A 9,621-nucleotide genomic window follows, 5' to 3' on the forward strand; every position below is an offset into this window, starting at 1 on the left:
GACATGAGCGAGACAGATAAATATGAAGGCATGCCGGCTCGGACGTCGCCCGGATCAACAAGGTCCGCGTCAGGTGTTGAGGAACCAGGGCACCCTGACGACAAGTGGGCTACTGGAACAAGAAGGCATCGGTGGGCAAGAGACGAAAACAGGGCGTTGTTGGAATGCTACTACGCAAGTAACCCTGGCGGAAGGGGTTACATGAATAGGATGAGGGACCTATGGATTCTTCGATACCCAACATCCACAATGACGGCGAAACAACTAGTAGCTCAGTGTTCCAACATTCGAAAGAAGGGACTGCTCTCACAGCTAGAGATTGACGAGGTACAACATAAATGCTACGGCAAGGAGGAGTCAGGACGCCAGGTCAGGGGGGAGATATCATCACCCCCACCCGAGATTGGGTACATAGCCCCAAGTGCGATAGGAGAAGGATCGTTGAGTGCGAGAGGAACTGACCTGAAAGATAGGATCATGGCCAAGCTTGAAACCTGGACCCCCCCTAGCCGGTTACCAAGATTACGTGAAGTACCCTCAGAAGGTCTGCTAGATGATGTTAATGCAGCGCTACGGACGATACCTACAACCACGATTACCGACACTAACAAGCTGATCTACACTACGGCAGCAGTAATCAGTGAGATGCTTGGCTACAAGTTGAACAGCCACAAGGGGCAGTACCCTCCATGGAGAAGGAGGCTAGAGGGCAAGATCAAAGTAGCACGGAGGGAGGTTAGCCAACTAACGGAGTTGCAGAAAGGCGGGACAAAGAAGGTGCATAAGAAATACAGCAAGCTGTCCATACCTGAGGCCTTGGAAACTGCCAAGCAACGACTCACAGCCTTGGCCAGCCGCTTGAGGAGGTACACCAGAGAGATAGAAGGCAGGAGAATAAACCAGCTGTTCTCCACCATCAAGTGCGGGATCTACCAAGGAGATGCTCTGTCCCCACTGCTGTTCTGCATAGGCCTGAACCCCCTCAGTGAGATCATTAACAAGACTGGCTATGGATACCGACTACGGAACGGAGCGGTTGTCAGCCACCTCCTGTACATGGATGACATCAAGCTGTATGCCAAGAGTGAACGAGACATCGATTCACTGATACACACTACCAGGCTATACAGCAATGACATTGGAATGTCATTCGGGCTGGAGAAGTGTAGTCGGATGGTAACAAAGAGAGGGAAGGTAGTCAGAACTGAAGGGATTGAACTACCAGAAGGCAACATTGCAGACATAGAGGACAGTTACAAGTACCTGGGGATCCCACAGGCGAATGGGAACCATGAAGAGGCCGCTAGGAAAGCTGCAACCACCAAGTACCTGCAGAGGGTCAGGCAAGTCCTGAGGAGTCAGCTGAATGGTAAGAACAAGATCCGGGCCATCAACACCTACGCCCTGCCCGTGATCAGGTACCCTGCTGGGGTAATAGGCTGGCCAAAGGAGGAGATAGAAGCCACTGACATCAAGACAAGAAAGCTCCTTACCATGCATGGAGGGTTTCACCCCAAGTCTAGCACCCTGAGGTTGTACGCTAAGCGGAAGGAAGGGGGCCGAGGACTGGTGAGTGTCAGCACCACAGTCCAGGATGAGACAAGAAACATCCACGAATACATCACGAAGATGGCCCCAACTGACAGTGTGCTCAGTGAATACCTCAGGCAGCAGAAACCCAAGAAAGAGGAGGAAGGCGAGGAACCATCATGGAAGGACAGGCCCCTGCACGGTATGTACCACCGGCAGATAGAGGAGGTGGCTGATATCCAGAAATCCTACCAGTGGCTGGACAAAGCTGGACTGAAAGACAGCACAGAGGCACTAATCATGGCAGCACAAGAACAAGCTCTGAGTACAAGATCCATAGAGGCTGGGGTCTATCACACCAGGCAAGACCCCAGGTGCAGGCTGTGTAAAGATGCCCCAGAGACAATCCAGCACATAACAGCAGGGTGCAAGATGCTAGCAGGCAAGGCATACATGGAACGCCATAACCAAGTGGCCGGCATAGTGTACAGGAACATCTGTGCCGAGTATAACCTGGAAGTCCCAAGGTCAAAATGGGAGATGCCCCCAAGGGTGATGGAGAATGACCGAGCTAAGATCCTGTGGGACTTCCAGATGCAGACGGACAAAATGGTGGTGGCTAACCAACCGGACATAGTGGTGGTAGACAAACAGAAGAAGACGGCTGTAGTGATCGATGTAGCGGTTCCGAATGACAGCAATATCAGGAAGAAGGAACACGAGAAGCTGGAGAAATACCAAGGGCTCAGAGAAGAGCTCGAGAGGATGTGGAGGGTGAAGGTAACGGTGGTCCCCGTGGTAATCGGAGCACTAGGTGCGGTGACTCCCAAGCTAGGCGAGTGGCTCCAGCAGATCCCGGGAACAACATCGGAGATCTCTGTCCAGAAGAGCGCAGTCCTGGGAACAGCCAAGATACTGCGCAGGACCCTCAAGCTCCCAGGCCTCTGGTAGAGGACCCGAGCTTGAAGGATAAACCGCCCGTAGGGGCGTGCTGGGTGTTTATATATATATACATATATATATATATATATATATACAGTTAAACAATTATATTAATATTATACTAATCAAATTTCAAATTTGAAAACCATTATAGTTTGTGGCAGTGGCAAATAGGATCCAAATGCAGGACTCACGAAACAAAAGAGTGAACTAAAGGAAGCAGCTTTATTTCAGCTGTACAAAAACTCAAATCCTGAATACAAAAACAAAATCAAAAACTAGACACTAGAAACAAGGAACTGAAACTATGAAACTGAGAAAATAGGATAAGGCATCGCAACAGTCACGGCGACCACATAGCTACAGGGGAGTGGTATGACGCAACAACAAATAGGGGAAGACTGAGGGCTAAAATACACGGGCAGGATAATGAGAGGATGGGGAACAGTTGGAAACACAGCACACACATTGACAATAATGTCCAATTTCTCATTTTAATCACATGATAAAAATCATATTATTGTCATGGTCCTGAGTAACCCAGTGTTTATGTTTGGACTATTTAATTTAATATGCTTTGTCCCAAAAAGTCTATTCATCTGGACGTAGCGTTTCTTTTGTGTTTCTAGCTTCCGAAGTTCTTTAATTCTTTGTGATTCCTAGTTCTTAGGTTTTGTTCCTTTGCTTTCCATGCTAGTGTGTCACATCTCCAGTCAGGGCTCTAGAGTCCGACCAATCAGTGGTGCGACTAAAAACAATATTTGGTCACACCAGTGTTCGGGTAACAAAAAAAAAAAAAATCCCTGCAACTCTCCGTGTGGTCAACAACAGACACACATTATGCCCCTATCATGGACTAAACCAATCAGAGATAATCAGGGGCGGGACCTCTCTGATTGGCCGTGGTCCAGTTGAAAGTGCAGTTGGAAGAGAGAGGTGAGTAGCTTGAATAAAGCGATATCGATTCATTAAATCCTGAATTGACTTTTAAATATAACTGTGTTTTGCCAGAAACGCCAGATTCTCAGATTAAAGCTCACAAAACTATTTCAACAACCACCAAACAGCAAATGAGAGCAGGTTCCACACAAAGACGTAAACACAGAGCGGACCCGACGCATCAGAATCAGCTTTCTCTTTCTCAGCTTTCTCACCCGATGGCCCGTACACGGACACGCTGTCGGAGCTCAGCGATTCTGATGCGTCGGGTCCGCTCTGTGTTTACGTCTTTTTTGCACTAGATTCTGAGCTGCAGGTTTTGTCTCTCTCCAACCAAAATTCACCGAGCCAGCAGCAAAAGAAGCAGCAAACTACGCTTCACATTTGATCAATGTCGTCATGAATTCCCTCTGACTTTTGCTGTTTTGCTTCCACCACTCTCAAATCTCTGTTTTCTGCATTATTCATTCGCTTATTACCCACCAGTCTACCGTTGTTTACAGCGCTGTCGGCCGCTGTCTTTTTCTTTTCTTTTTCTTTTTTTCACTTAAATGACCTCGGACAAGAAAGCCTAATTTCTGCTGTTCAATACCGAAGAAATGTAAACTTATTAAAATTTTGCCAAATTGCAAAATGCTTAGCTGTGTCTCTAGTAAAACCTCTGTAACTTTGCTCCGCTTAATTTCAGCAGCATCAGGCAATGTTCATATGTTGATTCATGGTTTTCTTCAGTTTTTGATCTACTGCAGAATATTTTAAGGTTATCTGCTATAAAAAGCCAGGCCAGGAGTGTTCTGTGTTTTATCCTCAGTAACTTTGACACAAAGGCATCTGCTGTGTTGCTCACACCTCTGATGAAGTCTCACAAGTGTCAGTACCGATAAATGATCAGAATTATAAGATTTCTGACTGTCTGAGTCAAATTTGAATCGAATCCAATCAGAATCCAATCGATTATAGAAATCAGTGACGATACCCAGCCCAAGTGCCAAGGTAGGTATCCCCGACAGAATTTGTTTCCCATGCATCTGCAGCAGTGCCTGGGCTGTCCAGATCACGGACAAACAGTATCCCACAGTTGTTTATGTTTTTAAACCCATTTTGCACAGAGAGGCATTTTTTGAAAAATGTATTGATAACTATCCAAGTTTCCCCAGTCTGTAATGTCTCTCTTGCGTTCTCTCTTTCTGTCTCAACAGAGTAGTTTTGGTGGCTACAACTAACAGACACCTACTCACAATCAAACTGAATGAAATAAATATGAAAGTAATATTTTTTCAATATTTCTGAAAATATGTGAACTGAAACATATTTTTTATTGTGGTGTTCTTTGTTTGTCTGTCTGTCTGTAATGTCTGTCTATCTGTTTGTGCTTTTGCTTTTAGGCTGATCAGTAGTTTGCTTTTCATTCAGTTCATTTCTCTGGCACACTTTCCATATTTTCAAGACCTCTGTTGTAACTTGTGTAATTTTGTCTGTAAGATGAGTTTGTTCTTATTAGTTTTTCTTTTGTAACCAATTCTTTGATTTAGTTTTGTGTAATTTGTAAATTGTTGATATGTTGACATGTTGGCTAAATACAAAATTGTCACTGTATAAATCAATCAATTTATATTCAACAGACAGATAAAATGAAACACTTCACTGAAGTGAGAAATGATTAGGGGAAAAAATTAAAAGACATCAAAACAGAAGCACAGTGGTTTACTGACACTCCTGATAAAAACTGACTGCATGTTTTATACAGCTGACTATGATATAACTCTATATTTAGCAAAATATTGTACCCTAAAATACATTTTCCATAACCTACAAGAAAGTGAAATCAACCCTGTTCACACGCCTACAACAGTGAACACAAAAGTGCACTGTAAGCACACTTGGTGAGCCTTACCACTTCAGAGCAGGCTTGTAAACCTCTGATCTCAGAAACTGACATAAGACATTGCCTATATTTTACATAAATTTATCCGAGGTAGACTAGACTGCATACATTAAAATAACCAACAAAATGATCCTGACTCTTTTACACAAGATACAAGATAAATATGAGTATGTGGTGTCCTCTTTCTAAATATATTTTAGATTTACGATTTTATAATGATAATAATAATAATAATAAAGAAAATAATGCACAATTAATGAGATATTAGTTATTGCATGATATAGAAAGTAAATTTAAAACTGATGTCCTCGTGCATACCATAATCTTCAAGAGCATTTCTATCCAGCTTCAGTAATATAAGCTATTTACATTTAGACATCAAACTGTAGTTCTCCAGAGATCTTTACCGTTGAAGCCCAGTCAAACCTCTTATGGAAAAGGCACTCACTAACTTCAGCTGCCTCCCCAAACAGAGTAAAGTTCCTACCATGCCACGAAGACACTTTAGGAAACACAATACAGAATCCAAGGTGTTTGTCTGGCCTTCAAAAACACAAGCGTCCTGCACTGGAACAAGCCCACACAAAACCCACAGAACCCAAAGCATGTCCTATTAACACTTCAGTGCCAGAAACAACAAGGCAACTGTAGAGATCCAGTGTCAATTTCCCAGTAGTTCAGAGTGGTTTGGGTAGCAACAGAAGGTCCTATACAATATTATGAAGGTGGTTTTAATGTAGCTCAGAGATAGATTTTTGTTTACTTAGAGTATTATAAAGTTATAAATCCGTTCACCACGGCAACAGTGATCAGTGAGATGCTTGGCTACAAGTTGAACAGCCACAAGGAGCAGTACCCTCAAGGAGACTAGAGGCCAAGATCAAGGTAGCACAGAGGGAGGTTAGCCAACTATCGGAGCTGCAAAAAGGTGCGACAAAGAAGGTGCCTAAGAAGTATAGCAAGTAGTCCATACCTGAGGCCTTGAAAATTGCCAAGCAACGACTCACAGCCTTGGTCAGCCACTTGAAGAGGTACACCAGAGAGATAGAAGGCAGTAGAATAAACCGGCTGTTTTCCATGGAACCAGCCAAGGTGTACTCACAGTGGCAGGGGAACAATATGAGAACAGTACCACCAAGGCTGGAAATGGAGCAATACTGGAAGAGCTTATGTGAGAAGGACGCAACCCATAACCGCAGTGGATAGTAGATCTAAGAGCAGACCACAGCATCCTCCCTGAACAGCGACCAGTAACCATCACAGTGGCAGGCATCTAAGAAAGGGTCTCCAGCAAGAAGAGTTGGACAGCACCAGGCCCTGACATGGTTCACGCCTACTGGCTGAAGAAGCTTACTGCACTCCATGGGCACCTGGCAGCACAAATGAACCAGCTGCTAGTTGACGAGAGACAACTAGAATGGCTAACCGAAGGCCGGACAGTCCTGATCCTCAAGGACCCCCAGAAGGGGCCGGTCCCATCCAACTACCGACCAATAACCTGCCTCAGTACCACATGGAAGTTCCTGTCAAGCATCATAGCAGCTAAGATGAACAGGCATATGGCTCAATACATGAGTGGGGCACAGAAAGAGATTGGCAAGAATACCAGAGGTGCAAAACACCAGCTACTGGTAGACCGAGCAGTCGCCTGAGACTGCAAGACAAGGCTGACCAACCTCTGCACTGCCTGGATTGATTACAAGAAGGCCTATGACTCAATGCCCCACACCTGGATCCTGGAATACCTAGACCTATGCAAGATCAACAGGACCCTAAGAGCCTTCATCAGGAACTTAATGGGGATGTGGCGTTCAACACTAGAGGCCAAGGAGATGCTCTGTCCCCACTGCTGTTCTCCATAGGCCTGAACCCCTTCAGTGAGGTCATTAACAAGACTGGCTACGGATACCGACTACGGAATGGAACGGTTGTCAGCTACCTCCTGTACATGGAAGACATCAAGCTGTATACCAAAAGTGAACAAGACATCGATTCACTGATCCACACCACCAGGATATACAGCAATGACATCGGAATGTCGTTCGTACTGCAGAAGTGTAGTCGGATGGTAACAAAGAAAGGGAAGGTCGTCAGAACTGAGGGGATAGCACTCACATTGTAGACAGTGAGGACACCTACAAGTACCTGGGGATCCCACAGTCAAATGGGAACCATGAAGAGGCTGCTCGGAAAGCTGTAACCACCAAGTACCTGCTGAGGGTCAGGCATGTCCTGAGGAGTCAGCAGAACGGTAAGAACAAGATCCGGGCTATCAATCCCTACACCCTGCCAGTGATCAGGTACCCTGCTGGGATAATAAGCTGGCCAAAGGAGGAGATAGACGCCACTGACATCAGTTTGTTTCAATTAATGTAGTGCTGAACAAAAACAAGTTTTTTAAACACACAACTACAACTGTTTCAGAAAATAGTGAAATATTTCATGATTCATTTGATTAAATATGTAATATTTAGGTCTATGTGATGGGAGACCTAATTTAATTGTCAATGGAGAATGAGTGGAGGACTCAGGTGCGGACACTGACGAGGAGACGGAATTACTTCAACGAAAAACGAGCCTTTATTTGGGGCTGATAAGAGAGCATACAAAAATTAAGCAAACAGGTTGAGACCAGACTAAGAAAATTATGAATAAACTATTACAAGACTAGAGAGACTGTGAAAGCTATGAACGCTGAAAATACTATAAAACATGAAGGGACACTATGAAGTCTAAACCTAGACATGGGGAAGGGAACACAGACTACACCACACTGAACACAGGAAGACCGAGGGCTTAAATGCGCACACACACACACACACACACACGGTGATCAGGGGAAGTGGAGACACATGAGGAAAACAGCTGACTGGAATGAACATAATGACGCCAAGTACATAGAACATGAAAACAAGACTTCCAAAATAAACAGGAAACATTACAAGACGCAGGCATGACACAAATTTAACCCACACCACAGAGACATAAAGCATGACGGCGTCTTCAGATCCACCAACCACATAAGTTGGTAAACTGTACAACCTTTGATTTAACACCCAATTTAAGTTAAACCAAGTCAAAGCTGGTCATTTAAACTTGCCACAAAAGGCCTTGTGGTCCTTAGTGTCAAGGCAGACCATGGAGTTGTAGGGAAAATAGGACCCAAATGCAGGACTCTGACAGTGAGAAGTGAATTTATTTACAGTGGGCAGTGATAAACAGCACTATACAAGCCCCACGCACTGTTGCTGGTGTGGTGATTCCTCCCCAGAATCCCATACAGTGCAAAAAGTCCATGACAAGGTGAAAACACAACAACTCCAAACACTCCTGTTCCCGGACTGTGACTCTATTCCCGTGTGAAAAAACGCACTCATCTCCCGATTCCTGGCAACACACACAAACACACACAGGTTGCCAGGGAAATCCACAATAGCGAAGCCTTTTCATACGCATGAGTCTACGGTTGGAATAACCAGTCTGAGTTACAGCTAATAATCCCGCACCGACTGGAGCTCAGCCGCACTCCTAAATAGGACGCTCCAGATGAGACTCCTCCGCTACAGCTGGCAACGGCTGACAAGCGGCAGGTGTGGCAGCCATCCAGCATGGAAACACTTCCAGGATCGCACTCCCTCGGTGACCAAAACATCCAAGTACCCCGAATGTAAAAACACATACACACAGGGAGACAGAGAAATAGGAGAGAGACAACAAAACACCAAAAATGCATGAGCTCTGGGTCCCCAGACACAGGCCATGACACTTCGACTCTTCATCTTGAGAAGCAAAAAAGCTTTTAACACAGATTATTGTGAGAAAATACCACATTGTGCAGGATGGCACATGAGTGATTCAGGCAGACACAATGACATTTCTTCTTTGTACAAACAATGAAGGAAACCACATTGCTACAATGGAAATTCTTATAGAACAACCATCATTCACATTCTGCATGCTGCTGGTCTTAAAAAAAAAGACTTGCTTTGTAGGGAGGGTTTAAAACATCACAAACAAACTAAAAAATAACAAACAAATGAGAAAGAAATACCCCTTGTGGATTCAGACCTCATTCTGATTGCAGAAACAAATTGCTGCTGAATTTTTTTAATGCATTTTTATTTATATATTTTTTTAAAAATTTTACTTACATTAAAAAAGTCAACGAAAATCACTAGCTGTGTCCCAATTCCCATTCTTCGGAGGCCACATTTGAAGGCGATTACGTAACAGCCAGGCAACGAAAGCTATCCCTATTCGAAGGCTGCTCCAAATGTGGCCGACAAATGCGTCCTTGATTTCGCCAGATTTGAAGGATGTGTCAG

The sequence above is a fragment of the Oreochromis niloticus genome, linkage group LG2 (assembly GCF_001858045.2).
Source record: "Oreochromis niloticus isolate F11D_XX linkage group LG2, O_niloticus_UMD_NMBU, whole genome shotgun sequence".
NCBI classification, from domain to species: Eukaryota; Metazoa; Chordata; class Actinopteri; order Cichliformes; family Cichlidae; genus Oreochromis; species Oreochromis niloticus.